The sequence below is a fragment of the Nyctereutes procyonoides genome, unplaced genomic scaffold (genome assembly GCF_905146905.1).
Source record: "Nyctereutes procyonoides isolate TBG_1078 unplaced genomic scaffold, NYPRO_anot_genome, whole genome shotgun sequence".
In the NCBI taxonomy this organism is placed as follows: Eukaryota; Metazoa; Chordata; class Mammalia; order Carnivora; family Canidae; genus Nyctereutes; species Nyctereutes procyonoides.
The window spans coordinates 18350810-18366238 of NW_026575052.1; positions in this window are offsets into that span (position 1 = coordinate 18350810).

Genomic DNA, 15429 nt, shown 5'->3' on the forward strand with positions numbered 1-15429 from the left:
ACCAAAATAGAAAAGAAAAAAAGCCAGCCTCTTGTAAATTTTGAAATGCTGTATTGAAACCAAGACTGAAATTTCAGAATACCTAAACTGATCAAATTACTACATAAACGATGGCTCTGACCGTATTCAGACAAAAATTATAGTTCGAAACATAGCACTAAACAAGATCAAATGGAAAATAAATACTCATTGCAAGAAATTTTAAAATCACAACAAAATAAGGAAAGCATAAGAAAGAAAATGATCAAGTGAAACTAATTCAAAAACAGAAAAAGAATAAATCCAAGAGCTGGTTTTTTTAAAGAAAATATTAGATAGCTATACCACTAGTTAGCCTACTCAATTACAGAGGCTGATAATGGTTTACTGAGCACTTCATATATTTAGTTCTTTATATTAAAGTGTAGTATGTACACATGGCAGATAGTGCTCTATGTATATTGTGAAGTAGGAGCTATTTTCTATTTTTTCCCTATTTTCCTCATTTCACATAGGAGGAAACTGAGGAACAGAGTTTAAGCCTCTTCTCCAAGGTCCCACAGTGACTGAACAGTCAGATTCCAGATCACAAAATTAGAACTTAGATCATTATCTATCAAATGCGGAGGAATTTTTAAAAATGTTTAATGATACACTGTGAACATTGGAAAATTCTTAAACTTGTAATATGACTGGTTCAAGGGTGCTGTATTAAGAACCAAGCTCATCTATTTTTGTCCCCAACCCCTGCCTGTTTTACAACAGCATTGGTCCCTCTGTGACATGGGACGTATGGGAACAGTTTCCCCGAAGCGCTGGACGCCCTGCAGCACACTGGCTCTGGAATCTGGCTTAATCCTCCTTCCTTGCAAAAAGATCATCTGAGGCATATCCATCCGGCAGGAAAGGCAGGTTCCAATTCCATCTTGCTGAAAGCATTGAAGGGTACTAAAGTACAAAAGTTCTCAGCATGAGTGGATTTCACTTCCTTTTTGAGCCCAAGATCAAATGAGAAAGAAGAAACTCAATAATATCCCTCACCATCAAGTGCCCAGCCTGCCGTGTCCCTGTTTTTGGTAAAGAAGTACAGCGCGAGGTGGATAATTAATTCTCCCATCTTGTGCACTCAGTACCCTGAACTACAGGGGAGGTTTAAGTGGCAATTTTTGGTTCAAACACTGGCCAAGCCACCGGTCAAGATGATAAGTTCATAAGGGGTTTGAATCATTTAGGAGAAGTGTTTGTTTTCTGAGCTGAGAGTTGGTGCTGTAATCAGAAATCTTTCATGCAGCACACGTTTCCAGCTCTTCAGATTCAATTGTTTTTTGATGGAGATATTGCAAATTACAGAAGCACAGCTCACGACCTAGAAGTTTGGCGGCGCAATCAGGTTTTTCTTCTGGTCCACTTCATGTGGGAGTCTGGGCTGAACAGCAGCAGGATGAACCCATCAGAAATGAAGTGTTTGAATCTGATTTTTCCTACTGCTTCCTTGTACTGAAAAAAAGGTTGGGGGGGGGTGACTTTCCAGCCTTTGAAATCATTAATCTGCCCTCAATTAAAGAGATTCTGTTTCATTTAAGCCTTTTTTCTCGTTTTGCTTTTGTTGGTGTTTCTTATTGACCTGTGTTAGAGGACAAAGAATAGTAGTAGTTGTGAAAATTCCTTGACTCATGCTTATTTTACTCCAATGTAGAAGCTCACGATTGCCAATTTCATCCTGGTGGTCAATATTAATTAGCATTCACCTGGCACACAGCCAGTTCCTGGGCTCCAGGTTAGAAGTGTGAGAAAGGATAAAAACTGGGCATCTGAGAGCTTGGTCTCCTGCCACAGATCTCCCATTTTCTGCATGTTGTGAACCGTTTGATAAATCACTGATGCTCTCTGAACCTCATTTCTTTATCCTTATAGCGACCAAGTTGGGCTACATTTTTGCAAAGTCCTCTCACCTCTTACCATTTTATCAAACCATCCTCCACTTAAGTAACTGTGCGCTTTTGCTGCCTGTGTTGCTAGGTGCTGTTTTTCAAAAAACACCCTCATTCTCTTGTCTTAAACACACCTTAATCCTCACAACTCTCTCTCTTATATATATGTTATATCTCTATTTGCCCACTGGCAATTTCCCCTTATCCGTCCTACCGTTTTTCATCAAACACCGTGCAGGATTTGCCTCATTCAACCCCAACACTGCATCTATGAATAGGGCACTGCTATTACTCCCATTTTACAGATGAGGAGACTTAGCTAAGAGGCTAAAGAGTCTGTGCAAAGTCAGTGGCAGAGCGAGGGTTGGAATCAAGATCTGCATGATTTCAGGTCTGAGCTTTTATCTCACTACACTTAATTGCCTCACTTTCATAAACAGCTGATTTTGGTTTATTTTTTTTTAACCATTTATCTTTTCTAATGACAATAATGGCTAAGAAAAAGTAAATCTGAAATAGTGTCCTCAGTGGAGAGAGAATCATCCTTGTTGTAAATGCACAAGGAAGGAAACTTTCTTACATTTCTGCTGATTTGGCTTCTGCTCCACTGCATCCTTCCTCCTTACATTAATGGAGGCCCTCAGCCCAATTGAAGACGGCTCTCCTTAGAATCCCGGACACAGGCTTGTCTCTTGGGCAGGTACTTCCCTAGGCCAGAATTCCCATAGCTTGGCACATTTGATTGACGGGAACAGTAGGGCTTGTAAACATCTCTTCCTATCCAAAACTTAACAACTTTTAAGATCCGTGGCCTCAAAACCCACCCCCGGCTTTGATTTAACTATGGCTTTTGTATGCCATGAGCAGGAGGTCTTCCTGCCTAAGCTCCTTCTCCTGTCCTGGTGAGGCCCCACCTGGAGTTGAGACTCCTGCTAAGCACTCTCATACTCCAAGTGTCCCTTCAGGTTCTTTTGTTCCTCCTGGGTTCCTCCCCTGAGGGGATGTGGAATCACTTTCTTTCCCTAGAACTCTAGGCCACTGCCAAAGTGACTATGTCCGCCACTCACCCAGGTGGAGGTGTCAAGTCAGAGTTCCCTGCTAGCCATTGCAAAACTGAATGTGAATACTTTGTTCATCTTGTAAATAAACCTTCAGTGACTCCCTATTGTCAGACTTTTTGATTCAGTCCAGGCTACTTATGGTCTTCAAAACAGACACAAATGTGGTTTCCTTGCCTGAAATGTACTTCCTATCCTCCTCTCTTACTTCTTCCATGCTCATGACTCCTCCTCCTCCTCATAGTCTCTATCTCAGCATGCCCCAGGATGCCACAGGTTCCACACAGTTATAGAATATAGACTCCCAACTGGTGCATTTACTATTTTGTGAGGCCAATGCTTTCTTTAGATGAAATATAAGCCTTCTGCAGCCTAGCACTCAACAAAGGCTAAATGAATTGAGTGTCTCCACCCATGCCAACCTCAGTGTTAAGGATATAGTAGAAGGTGAGCAAATGCCTATTGATTGATAGGAAAGAGAGTGGATAATAAATTTTTATTATAAATGGGATTTTTCCAAAGGGGAACATTACTGTCTGATTGTCTGAAAATAGAGATTCAGGGCTATTTTGGAAGTTTTATATATAATTGTGCAGTGTGAGAGAAATTCAGTTAACCTGTACATGTTTATCTCATCTAGAAAATGAAAGGTAAAAAAATTGTAAGCTCCATGTTTATGAGAACTGCTGATGAATGACTATAGTCCTCTGAGAGAAAAAGCTGAGAATTCCAACTTTGCTTTGTAAAAATAGCTTTAGAGTCACATTCTGAAACTGGAAGATTTTACGCAAATTAATAATACAAGTGATTTTTCAACTTCTATTGAGCAGGGAAGTAAATAACTAGAACTAGCAGAGTCAGCAGTTAGTTAAGTGGTTCTCTCAAATGCATCAAGGGCAGTGCCATTAATTTTCTCTGTTGTGGAGTGGAGGATGATCCCAACACAATTCCTTCTACTTTTGGCCCAGTGCCCCGCATCCTTGACAAGAATTTAGTTGGCAACTGTTTGGTTAAAATACTGATGCCAGTGAACTTTTCCTTAGATTCTTGGACTAAGAGGCAATTCAAGGCAGCGATACAAAGTAGTAGCTGGAAAAAACACTTGCCTTTGGCCACCATGCTTTACTATTAAAAGGAGGAAGCACATGCTCATCCATAGGTCCTTCTTGGCTCCCCTTTCATCCTCAAATGCATGAGGGAAACATCAGAGGGTCATTGTGAAGAAAGAGTGGAGTAATAAATGAGAAAGTGCACCAAAAAAGATAACCCTGTAGTATATAGCATGTCATTATGGAAAGTTGCTTTGTATAAAACAACAGGTCTGCGTAGTAGTTATTCTATCACATAATTTATAGAATGAAATCTCAACTGTGTACAGGCATTGTATTGTTATACATATGGGAGAGTGACTTTTATATGTCCATTTGGTACTAGAGTAGTGACCACATAGGCCTTCAGCCCAGATCTCCCAGGCAGGCCAGGTCTCCATATGAATCTCTGTCAAATCCTTCCAATGTTAATGATTCATGGCAATATTAACCACCTGTTCAAGGACCTTTCCCAACTATCATCCCCTTTCACCCTCACAATCACGGGGCCTCTGCTCTGGGATGGTTCCCCTCCTCCTAAAGCAGTGGTCCAACAGGCAGCCTAATCCTCACCCGACACAACCACGCAGGAGCTGTGTCAAAGGCCATTCCACCTGAACTCTGTGACCAGAGAAAGAGGGCAACTGCCTCTCTCATAGTTCAGGTCTGAGGCTTTGCAAATTTTATAGATGCTGGGGGCAGAGAATCAGGCAGTGGCTGTTCTCCTCTGGCGCCACTGTTCCGCTGAGCGCCTATCTTGTTGTCTTTGGGAAAATGATGTCTTGCAGTGACCAAAACACCACTCTCTGAAGTGATATGCTCCTGACCTTCCTTTTGCAGCTAATTATGTCTCAGTTTGTCTGTCCATGGGACTTGGCCATTTGTCATCATCCCGAGAAGGTGGAGGATGGACAATATGAACTCTAAGAGGAGGAGGAAAGGAAAAAGGGTGTTTTGATGCACCAAGTATATACTGAGGTCTCAGTTGTGCAAGGAGAAAGCCTTTGATCAGGAAGTAGGAGTAGTGTCTCCTATGTGGTTCCTGTTTCCAAAACACATGTTTGATGAGTGCACATGCATGAACGTGTGTGTGTGTGTGTGCGTGTGTGTGTGTGTGTGTGTCAGCAGGGAAAGGGATGGCAGGCAAGGAGACAAACTCTCACCCCACACCCAGTGCATGGTGAAGAGCAACTGATACCCAATGAGGCTTTTTAGAATATTGTTGTTCTTGCTGCCAGTATGACGCGGCTCCATCTCTGGCCATTGCTGAAACCAGTTTGCCTCAGGCTCCTCAGGACAGAAGCAGGCTTCTCTCCTAACTGTGGCCAGCCCCTGCAACTGTGCTGGCTTCTCATCCCTCTGGTGTTCTCAGGCACTTTGCCCATTAGCCCTCTCCTCTCTGCTCCACTCTTCACTGAATCCTTCTTATTAGCATTGACCTTTGCTTATATCTTTCCCATCTTAAAACAAACCTTCCTCCCTCACTCCGCATGTCCCTTCATCCACACCACCTCCCACCCACAGGCAAATTTCTCAAAACAGTCTCCAAATGTTCTATTTTTTTTCACTTTCCTGTCTGTCTCAGAAATTACTCTTATTAAGGTCATCAATAATTTTCATGTCACCAAGTCCAAAGGACATTTTCTTTAGGCTTCATCTCCTTAGCAGTGTGTAAATGACTTCTCCTGCCTTAAAGCACCATCTTCCCTTGGTTTCCAGGTCACTACATTCTACTGGTTTACCTCCTCCTCCCTGGAAACTCTCAGCTGCTTTAACCAGCTTATCCTCTTGTATACACCACTAAAAAGTTGCCATTCCCCCTTGGCTTCACCCAAGAACCCCTTCTCTACTCCATTGTCTCTCCCTCGGTGGTCTTACCTGCTTGCAGTATGTCAGTGGTCAACGGTGACTTCTGTGTTTGTATCTTTAACCCAGATCTCACCTTTGACATCAGACCCATATTCAACTACCTACCTGACAGCTCTCTGGACACTTCACTGTCCATATATGCAGTATCGAACCTATAATGCTCTCCCTCCCAACTCCTAAAGTCCTGGTTTTCTTTCAGTTTCCTTCCATAATCCATAAGTTCAGGTATGAAGGCATCATATTTGGGCTTCATCACTTCCACAGTTGGTCAATTACTAAGGTCTTTCCATTCAGGTCCTAACAGACTTTGAGTTAACTCACTTCTCTTGTTCCTACTGAGTTAAGCCATCATCATCTCATAGCTGAATTTCTATGAGGGACTCCTAACTAATCTTCCTGCTTTCTCTCTTGCCTCCCTCCAATCCATTCTCCAGCCATCAGCAGGAGATGTACTTTTGAAATGAAAATCTTATGGGGGGCTTGGGCATTGAAGGGAGAGCAGGGAGACCTGAAACACTTAAAAAATAGAAAATCAATTGTTCTAAGATAAAATTCAAAATTCTTTTCTCCATTTCTCAGATTCACCACAAAGTCTGCCTGTGTTCCTGTTTTCTCTGCTGCCTCCTCACTTTGCTCCTTTAGCCAGGCTCTCTGCTACTCATCCATCAGCCTGCAATTCAGTTGTCACTTTGTGGGAAGCCTTCTTGGAGCCCCAAGACCAAAAAACCCCTGGTGTTTCATGCTTCATTCTTTCAAAGAGGTAGAAGCCATGATCACAATTATAACCCAATAATTGATGAAGGGATTAGCTCCTTAAAACCTTACACTACTTTTTAAAAAAATCAATCGTAGTGATGGCTGAACAGCTCTATGAATATATGAAAAGCTGTTAAATTATACACCTGAAATGGGAGAATTGTACAATATATGAATTATATCTCAATAAAGCTGTCATATATTTTTAAAAGCCTTATATGCAAATGGAAGCTCTAGAAGAAGTAGAGAACTTGTCTATCTTGTTTGTCATTGAGAAGCTGGCACATAATGGGGTGCCTTGCACATGGTGTGTGCCCAGATATTGGCTGAACGGTGATGAAGAGTATGAGTACATAACAGGGCTGCTCTCCTGACTACTAAATGCTTGGTTTTTTTCTTAGATTTGGGAGAAAAAGGTTAGCTTTGATCTATTCCAGCCTGATTTTTAAAATATTCTTTATGTAAAATGCCCTCAGACCTTGGTCACACCACAAGGGGAGGCAGTGACCCTGAGCTTAAAAGCTGGAAGCCCATCAGAACAAGGAGTTTTTGCATTTCCCCTCTGATAGCCTGACTCTGGCAGCACCAGGCCAGCTCTACACCTACAGATACAGCAGCATGAAGGCAAGCGTCTCAGTCTCTACCCAGTAATCTTACCTACAATTTCTAGGGAAATACAGCTGAATTATTACTCTCATTACCATTATTGTTTTACATCTCCTGAATAGTTTCTTTGTTGTTTGGTATGGCTTCATGGAGGTATCATTCACATTCAGGTCCTCACTGAGAAACTCCTGTGACCAATAGAAATCAGCTAGTCATGGAGGCAGCCGTCTCAGAAAGAATTCAGACTGACCATACACCCTTCTTCCTATGAAGCATTAACCTTTATTTATTTTAGGATTACTCTAGAGGGAACCAAACACAATCAATGACTCTGACCTCATTTGGTTCCATTTCTTTCTACTTTCCTTTCTGGATCACTGACTCAAGATGAAGCAAAGCATGCTCCAGTGAGCATGCTCACAGTTTGCATCATAACTGGAAAAACTGCTTTATTTGTGTTCCCTGGGTGTGCATGTGGCAGCATGGACCAACATCTAAATAGATGTGAAAGAAGAATAGGTAGGTAAGTGTACTTCAGAAGGAGATTCCAATTGCAATTTTTCTTTTCATCACAGACTCTGTCCCAAGCAGTGCATCACTCTGAAACTATCGCCTGTGCACAGACTGCTTGAAACATTATTTTAAAGACTTTCCAACTGAAGCCCCTTGTCCCTTGTTTACGTAAGATATTAATGGGGCTGAGTGCAGGATGCATTTCTGGGTAAAAACACTCACCAATGAATGTTATGGTTCTGGGGAGTGAAAACTAGAACCTCTGGTTTTTAGTATAAAGTGACTTCCTACAAATTACTTCTGTCTTCTATCAGATGCCAGCCGGGAGCACAGGGGTGGTGGGAGCTGCAGCAGTGACTCTGATCAAGGCATGTGCAGAATTCTCTGTAAAGCATTGCCAGACTGGCATATTTCCACATGCACTCGTCCAGTTGCCTAGATCTTTACAAGATTCAATTCTAGATTTTAATGATCGTAAGTCTCCTAACAAATTCATCTGTCCATTCATTCAAAAATATTGATTGAGCATGTTATAGGCACTAGGGATCTAGTGGCAAACAAGACAAGTGAGGTCTCTGTCTTCAAGGAGCTTATATTCTAGTATGGGGAAACAGCAGTAAGCAAGAAATATAGTAATGTCAGAGATTGATCATAAAAAGAAACAAAACCAGGACAGTGATTAGAGTTACGGAGGGAACAAGGATACTTTAGGGAACATCAGAAAGACTTCTATGAGCACATAGCATTTGAACTGAATGATGGGAAGAAACCAGCCATGTGAAAATTAGAAGAGCAATTCAGAAGGAGGGAACTGCAAGTGCCAATGTCCTGGGGCAGGAACAAATTAATTGTGTGCATAGAACAGAAGGAAGTCCGGGGTAGCTGGACTGGAATGAACAAACAGGAATGGGGATTTGTGAGTTTGGAACAGGGTTGAAGCTGAATCTGCTGGGAACCCTGCAGGCCTTCGCTAGTCTAAGTGCAGTGGGAAGACATTGGAGGGTTTTAAGCAGTGAGTTTTGGGGTGACACAAATGACTTGGAGTGAAGAAGAATCTGGGGGACTCATTGTTGGGTTAAGAACACAGGGACAGCCCCTGGTAAGGCCGAGGCCAGTTGCTATCTGTGCAGTGTCTAAGCCAAGAGCCAGAGACCCTTGATCTCACCAAACTGTCTCCCTTGGCCCTGGTTAGCCACTAAGCCTTTAGCCTGAGACTAGGCTTTAAGAAAAGGCAACTAAAAATCATATGTGCCTTTAGCTGTATATTCAATCAGCACCCTCCATCCTTTCCAATTTGTTGTGGCAACTTATATTGGATTCCCGAACTCAAGTGCTATTTCGTTTAATGAAGAGGCTCTGGCCTTAATTAAGATGACTGGGCTGCATTTGCAGAGTTAACAATTCTACCTTTAAATTGCTGTCGCCAAATTGCTGGATGCTTGAAGCTAGCCAACCACCTCCAAAAGCTGCTTTCCTTGTGCCTCCCTATCAGGAGCCAGGTAGGCATCTAAGGACTTCGGAGACCTCTTGCTGAAGTGCTGGACAAGGCTCCTCTGTGACACCCTCACAGCTCTTAAAGGCAGAGAATTGCCAATTAGCCATGTAGTCTGCTTTTGGAATCCAGTTCAAACATCATTTCCTCAAAGTGAACTAAATTATACATTTTTTTCTGCTGATTATAGATAAGAGATCAGAGCATTTTAAAATATATTGCTCTTTTTCAGGAGAGGAATAAAAATCTTGACACTTAAAAAATAGCAGCAACCAACCATCATGATGTTTTTCCTATGATGTGCAGGAGCAAATCTTTATGTTCTTCACAAATGAGGGTACTGTCTGGGTCAGAGTGGAGTGTGGGAGGTGAAAATGACTTCGTGATGAATTTTGGTCCTTCCCCCTTTATTCTCTGCTTACTTGTGATTTCAACTCCCACTAGTATTTTCTAGTAAGCTAATACTGAATTATGGCATTCTTTTCTTTAGCAAGGTCTCTTGACAGTTAGAACTAGGGTAATAATAATGGGAGGCAGGAGGAGGAAATGGATCTTTAACCAGCTTTTATGTCTGTGATAGATGGCAAAAGGAGGGCACGTGGTTAGCTCTGAGTGAAGCTGAGGGACAGGACCCAGTAATTGGTCTGACAATTTTAAAATCTATTCTTCACATTAAAAAAAGTTAATCATCAAATTGCTTTCATAATTGTCCCTCAGAAGCAAGACATGATTTTGCCTGTTTCTCAGGAAAACAGCAAGGAGACTTTCGTAGGTAAACTCCATCACTGGGTTGGAAGATGGGCACAAGGAGATAGGACAGGGACTCAACAAAAAACATCTCTTTCTGCATTAGCCAGGAGTTGACGTGGGTGGAAGAGGTGTTCTCTGGGGAACAGTGTCTCCCAGCTAAGGAATGCAAGAGATGCTCATAGCAGGGCTTGTGAGACTTCACTGCCCCCTTTCCAGAAAAATTTTCTCACCCAGCTGCGCCCTGGGGTTCATTTTCCACCTTTGGGTTGAAAGCCATCATCTCCAGGAGATTCCTGCTACATGCATGCTCTAGGCTAGTGGGAGCAAATCATATACCATGTCGACATGGATTCATCATGTAGGCTGCCTAACGCCAGGGCCCAGAGGTAATTGACACTCATTTACTCTTTTCATTTTCATCTCGTCTTTGTCACCTCTCCCCTCCACTCCTCCAAGTACCTCTTCCCACCAGCTTTGCAAGCCTGAGTTTTGTCCTTCAGGTCCAGCTGGCTGGCAAGCATCATAACCAACCAGGTTCACTCCTTCTCAGAAACCTCTCTTGAGTCCCCACTGTTTAGACTCCTGAAGCTGTGTTGGCAAAAGCCGCAAAGCTGTGGGGACTCTGCGACTGGCTAACTCTCTGCTCTGGGGAGAGTCACGCAGCCCCTTTGGTCCAGAAGCGGAGCAAAGGGGCTGTCAACACTGTGTCTATGGCTATGGGTACAGACGCCAGAGAATGTTCATCTCTTTTTTCCGTGTTACAGTCTTTAGATTTGTTGAAACATCAGCCTCATTAATTCGTCTGGGTTTGTCTATGTATCTACCCATTTCTAGCTAAATTCTGAAGATGCATAGGGAGAGAATGCACAAGCTCTAACTCTTTCTTGCCACTGCTTGAGGCTCCTCTCTGTGAAATAGGAAAAACAGTACTTAGCTCATGGCTCGTACATGAGAGTGACACTCTGTTGTATCTGGTCCCAACACTGCATTTTATTTCCCTCCCTGCCCCTCTCTCAGCAGTGCCTAGAAGGGTGCCTGGACTGTTGGAAATTCTCTGCCAAAGGTCAGCCCCAGCCTGTGTTCTCCAACAACACGTCCAGCTACCTTACAGTCATACAGCCGTGTCGGCTGTCTCATTCTGCCCACCTGGCTCTCTCTGTCCCTTAGTCGTTTTTCCATTTTGTTTGTCTGTATTCGTGGATTCTCAGGCAGGGAAGAACTTTGATTTTTGTGAGCTTTTGTGACTGTAAGAAAATCAGTCCTATTTTCCATGCCTTCAGGAAAGAGATTCCCACTAATCCAGGCACCCTTCAGTTTTAACTTCCTAACAACAAGGAGTTTCATTCCTCGAAAGCTCTGTAATTCTTGACCTAGTTCTACCTCTGACCTTGGTGTGTAATCTTGCAGAAATCAGCCTTCCCAAGCCCTGGTTGGCTCCCTTGTTAAATGATGGAGGAACAGGATGAAATGCTCCCCTAGCCTGAGTTTATTAGTTCTCTTGTCTGAACCTCACCAGAGATGAACAACACTGACAACATCCTTTCTTTAAAAGCTTTAAATGAATCTGCTTCATGACTTTGCAGAGGCAAAGCAGGCAGCAGCACCCCCAGCCGGTTGCTAAAAATGGATCTCTGAGTTCCGTAGTCAGTTCATGGTCAGTGTGCCACAGCTGCACGCAGGCAGGACGCCTGGGGGCTAGCCTGGCACTGGGGCTTGTGCGAAGGAGCTGCAGCAAGCCCATGCCACCTTTGGACTATTTTCTCTGTGGGTCTTGTGGTCTTACTTTCACACCTAGACAGGCCCTATGATGTCTTTCATCTATGTGAATGTAAAATGTGGACAAAAAAAAATAATAACCAACAAAAACAAAACAATGAGCAAATGCCCCTTTGTAGAGCATGTCAGCCCTTCTGCTTCTGCATAGGACTAGAACTGAGGATCCTTTGCTTCCTGGCCTAGGTATGCTTTATGGGATGGGCGCCATGTCCCAACCTGACCCTTTCATCTCCACATTGGGGGTGAATTGCAGTGCTTTTACATTTTAGCAGTGGTCTCATGCATTAGTCCTTTTTCTTATTTCCAGCTGTGCTTGCAACGCTCTTCAAAGTTTTCCGTGCTCCTCTGGTCTGGGAAACCTTGAACTGACAGAGATGCCACCATACTAACATGGTTCTGGTTTCTTTTGCTCACTCTGCTGTGGGATGTTGTCTTTCCTTGAGGTCTCTCCATGAAAAAACAGAAAATGCATCTCCCCCAGTTTTGCTGTCCTGCTTGTTTCTGCTCCGTTAACGCAGAATGGTCTGCCCTATGAGCGGCCACAGCGGCCAGCCTGCCATCCTTCAGTGGGTTTCTTAGGGAGTGCGGAATAATGCCGCAGCAACTTAATTTCATCTCTGCTCCCCAATCCAATGTGGCAGATGGCCGGCCCTGGGAGCCAGCAGATCCAAATTGAGTCTCTTGCAGCACACCCTGTGTTCAAGGTTCATCTTGTTCAAGGGTACAGAACAAAGGATGGAGTCTTAATCAAAGTGAAAGCCATAGGTGATGAGGGCTTCCGCTTCCTCCAGCTCCACAATTCTCTGCCTCCAGCTCCAGCATTACTGGGAACACAGCTCTGCCTCTGATAAAACAACAACAACAAAAATAAAAAAAAAAACCCAATAGACCAGATTTCCTACCCAATCCCTCCTGCCTGGGTTGAATTTGGGTGGTAATTCCCATTTAATTACTGCTTTATCACCATCATGGCAAATGATCTCCCAGTTGCTTCTCGCATCCATCTGTTGGAAGTTGCTTTAGCTAAAGCTCCCATCTTTAGCTTCTCCAATAAGGGATTAAAAGGAGATCAAACCGAGGAAAATAATGTAATACAAAAAAATAATGTCATACATAATAATAATCAGCACTGACTGAATATGTTGAGTGTCAGGTAATGTGCTAAGTACTGTGTATGAATTATTACTTCATTTATTCCGCATTGAAACTTTGTAAGGTAGAGGAGAGTGTCTCCATCTCAGTGATGAAGAAACCAAGTCTCAGTGGGGTCCAACAGCTTTGTCATGGTTATACAGCTATAGAATGGTAAAATTAGAATTCAAGCCCAAGTTGGCTTGCCACCAGAATTCATGCTCCTAATCATGTCTCAGTTTTCTGGGAAGAGCTGAAACCCAGACTTGTTTTCTCGAATTGTCCAGTGGCATTTTCTTATTCTGCATCATAGCTCTTGCCTGTCTGTAAGGAAATTATTGACCCACTCTGAACTTCAAGGTCCCCATGTAGATGGTTAAGAGTAAAGGTATCACCTGCACTGAACACTTTATCAACATTGTGTCAGCCACAGAGCAGAGATTCAGAAAATGCTAGTTACATTTCTTAAGAGGAGTCTCCACACGGACACTTGGTTTCTACTTGGAAAGAGACATTGGATGTACACATTCTGTGAAAGATCTCTTGAAATTCACTTTATCAAATGTAAAGAATAGTCTTGCTGGTGAATGATATAGTCAGTGAGGTAAGCTGTTTCTTCTCAAAGATTTGTATTTTAGTAGCCAAGGTAAACCTACCCAGCTCAGTCAGCCTAGTGGGTGAGAAACAAAGAGAAGTCAGGTGTCTCTTCACAATGAGGCATTCATGAGCATTTTCACATTTACCTTCTTGAAACACATCATCTGCCCGTTGAAGACCATATCAGAGAAGAATCTTGTTTCACTTTGACCCTTATATACCTCGGAGCCAATTGAACCCTTTGTGGTTAGAGCCTTTTGAAATCCTGGGGCTTCCTTCTTTAGTTTGATTTCTCCTCCTGGTTTTCTAGGGGCTTGTTTCAAGAGAGGCTTGAGAAATCATGCAGTGTAATTGGATGATTGGTATACTTTAATTAAGGCAGGAAGATACAACGTGCAGCACATTTCAGGTTGCTTGTAGGAAGGCTAGGTGGCTGTCTGCTAGATAAAGCTCAAAGAGGCTTATTTTAATAACTGCAAGGTGAAATTGCCATCTGTAGGTTGGTCTGTGCTGTTAAGACTATGGGGTTGCATTTGTATGTAAAAACTAGTGAGACCTTTGAATGATCACCCCTTAATCTAGCTCCATGTGGGTCACGTCTTAATGAATAATGATGACTGGTTCCCTGGTAGTTGGGAAATGCTCATTGCATGGAATTAAGTGATCTCTTGATAAATTTTAAATCAGTCTGGTTTCCTTCCAGCCCTCATAGCTATCCTCCCTAATCATGCAGTTTGTGCCTAGTTGAATATTTAACTAATTTTACTACTAGATTAGAGCACAATTCAGAAAGTTAAGAAGGAAAGTATCCTTAAAATTCAACATATTCCTAGCTTAGATGTAAATTGCTTTTAGATTACTTGGCATTTTGGAAAATGTGCTACAATTGTATTGAAAACCAAATGTGCAAAGATAAAGTTTCCCTTAATTTTAAAAATAAATGCTCAGAAAACTTGGGAGTATAGATAATTATAAGATATGTGCATGGCTAGAGTGGAAGCAAGTGCTATTTTATCATGGTGATACTTATGCATCCAGATGGCATGCCATAGAAAGCTTTCTAAGAATTGCTATTCATGGGAACTTATCAAAAGATGCTTTTGTTGTGTATTCACTTGTCTGGGTTGCTCTTGTCTCATTGGTAACACTTGGGACTATTTCTTTCTCTGGGAGTTCACCTGTCCCAGATTATGTCAGCTCAAGCTAATGTGAAGAAATGACAACAATGACCTACTACAAGCTATCTCTCAGGAGACAGGGATGATTCCGTGAGACAAATATAGTATTGTCACTGTGTATGTGTGTGTGAATAGAGAGACAGATTTTGAGGGCATACCTCTAAAGGAGTGTTTAATAAACAGGATCCTGCATACAAATGGCCAACAGATACATGAAAAGATGTTCAACATAATGAGATATCACCTTACACATGTTTGGATACCTCTTATCAAAAAGATGAAAGATAGGAAGTGTTGGTGAGGATGTGGAGAAAAGAGAGACCTTGTACACTGTTGGTGAGAATGTATACTGGTACAGCCATGTAGAAAACAATATGGAAGTTCTATTAAAAAATTAAAACTAGAATTACTGACACAATGATTCAACAATTTTATAGATTACGTCAATGTTCACCTTAAGTGTAGCCACCATACAATGTTATTACAATATTACTGACTATATTCTCTATGTTATACTTTTCATCTCTTTGACTTAATTATAATTGCAAGTTTGTACCTCTTAATCCCCTTAAACTGTTTTGCACCTTCTCCCCCTCTCCCTTCTGGCAACTACCAGATGTTTTCTGTTAAGAGTCTGTTTTGGGGGGCACCTCAGTGGTTCAGTCAATTAAGCAACTGACTTTGGCTCAGGTCATGATCTCAGGG